General features: G+C 41.3%; 1 non-coding gene across 1 annotated transcript; it reads left to right on the forward strand.

Moving 5' to 3' along the window:
* The first annotated feature begins 983 nt into the window (after positions 1-983).
* Positions 984-1,113, forward strand: LOC134579724 (U6atac minor spliceosomal RNA). The gene has a single exon (XR_010086261.1). It is a non-coding gene; the product is annotated as a U6atac minor spliceosomal RNA (small nuclear RNA).
* Positions 1,114-2,517: the final 1,404 nt, after the last annotated feature.

Here is a 2,517-nt window from a genome sequence, read left to right on the forward strand (position 1 = left end):
AAGAAAAATAATCACCTGTATCTGAAATTTTATTTTGGGAGTAGATGCAATTTTTATTTTTTTTTATTTATTTTTTTAATTTCAGGAGAAGATACAATATTATCTATCAAACAAATACCATAATTAAACAAGAGGGTTATATAGAGTTTTTCCTGATCTGAATCTTGAAGCATAATGGCTTGAATTGACAATAAGAAATATTTTAATATTTAACTTTTTAACTGTATTAGAAGTGTAGGATTGTCCAATCAATCCTTTATTTTTAATGTAGACTGCTGAAATTTGTAGTTAGACTATACACATAGTGATGTATTACTGAAACATTCCTTTAAATGGTTCTGAACAAATCATACTGAAGTATAGGACAAATACATTAATTTTGAAATATTTTCTTTAGTCAAAATAATTGCATATGTTTGATCAGTTTTTAAATTTTCACAAATAATCTATGTATATGGTGATTAGTAAGGGCATCCCTGTTTGGTCCCATTTCTGATCACAAACTTAGAAGATAGAACCTTTGATGTAAGTCTTGCCATTGGATTGTTGTAGAGAGACTTAGTTGCAGTGGCAAATGCCAGCCCTGTCAAACACCTCCCACTGAAAAGCCCAGTCCACCCGATCAAAGGCATTCTTTGCTTCAGGATCTAAAGACATTGTTGGACTCCTTGTGGCCTGGTATACATCAATAATGTCAAGAACTTGTTACTGCATTAGGTGCTTCATGGTTCATAATAAAGCCCACCTTGTCCAGACAAATGAAAGATTAAAGGGTCAGGTTAACTGGTTGGCCAGTGATTTGTCATAGTTCTTAATATCCATATTAATAACTGATAGTTATTATAGTTCATGTATGGGGTTAAGTCTTGTCCATCTTGTAAAATCACCATCTAAGTTTTGGTTGCTAGCCCTCCTCTTCTGACAATGATGATAAAAAGATCTTTAGGATGCAGAGCTAATTTGCATTAAAATGTCTTATAAACATGTTGTATGAAAGGAGAGAAGGTTAGCACTCCCCTTGACAAGGATGGTAGAGGTCCTAGTGGCCTTTACAACACATATACGGTTAAGGCACTGCCACTTACTTCGTGGCATCTCTAACCATGTTTTTACTCACTCTACAAATACCACCCACTTACTTCAAATCACTCCAAAAACAAATCACTTCATTCATTTGGCAGGGAAAAAGACCAAGTATAGCCATATCCACATTATACCAGCCTAAAATCGTGGGTGGGATGAGCTTGCCCAATGTGCAACTATATTACAGAGCGGCTGTATTGGCTAGCCTTTTTTCCATCACCCAAGCCACAGGCCACCCCCAATGGGTCTATATAGAACAGCACTGGTTGCAAAACCAAGACATTAAAACGGTGTTGTGGCTGCCTCCTCACAAAAGAGGGGATACCTCCCAAGCGCTTCCAGCCACTCTAGCAACGTTAAAGATATGGGATATCTCCCGGGGACTCCTATGCGGCTGCCACCCAACCCCTCTCTCGATGCCCATCAAAGCATTAGCATACATGATACCAGACTTCAACTACAGGGTCTGGAACAGATGTGGGGTGTTTTATGTATACACCCTCTTGGACAAAGGCAGACTAGCCACGTTTGACCAACTAAAACATGACCACACACTCCCGAACACGGCGCAAAACTCTTACAAGTGTCTTCCTGGTGGAAAACAAACATATCACGGCCCACACCCCACACTGGCAATGACTTAACAAATTTTGAAAAGTTTATCATAGCAGGAAAACCAGTGAAAAAGCCCATATCTACCATATACGCACTGCTGATGCCCAGGCGTGTGATTAAATCCTTGACCTGGGTATGATCTTGGGAGAAGGACCTTGGTCAGATACTGTCAGAACAGGTCTGGTTGGCCTCGGCAAATGCAGCCAGAGGTATGACGTCCTGCGCCTCCCATTTGGAGATCACCCGTAAGCTTCTCTACCGCTGGTAAATGGTTCCCACATGACTGGCCACTATGGACCCATCTCTGTCCAGCATTTGCTGGCGATGCAAAAGAGAAACCGGTTCGTTCCTCCATACCTGGTGGAACTGCTCGAAACTCCAACCATATTGGAGTGCAGTCATCTCATTAATACACCAACACACATCGGTCACAATACCGAATTCCCCAGCCTCCTTACTCTTATTCATGCATGACACCCACTACCCCAAACCAACCAAATACTTAATATTCCATATACTCGTGGCAGCCCAACAGTTCATTGCAAAAAAATGGCTGTCGCCAAATAACGCATCAATGCAAGAAATAATAAGACACATCTCCCAAATTGGGAAATATGAATCCAACATAACACAGGTCCCGCTCCAAAAGAGTTGGAGGCATGAGGTATGGGAGAACTGGGCGCGGAAATACCCAACCTGAAGTCGGAACACTGGGAATAATAAACACAGTACCTACACACAGGGCTATTGTGGGACGCAAAGATGCCATGACCAGTGGCCCGGGCGAGGCAGAGACAATGGAGAAAGGGAATCACAAAC

The sequence above is a fragment of the Pelobates fuscus genome, chromosome 12 (genome assembly GCF_036172605.1).
Source record: "Pelobates fuscus isolate aPelFus1 chromosome 12, aPelFus1.pri, whole genome shotgun sequence".
Lineage (NCBI taxonomy): Eukaryota > Metazoa > Chordata > Amphibia > Anura > Pelobatidae > Pelobates > Pelobates fuscus.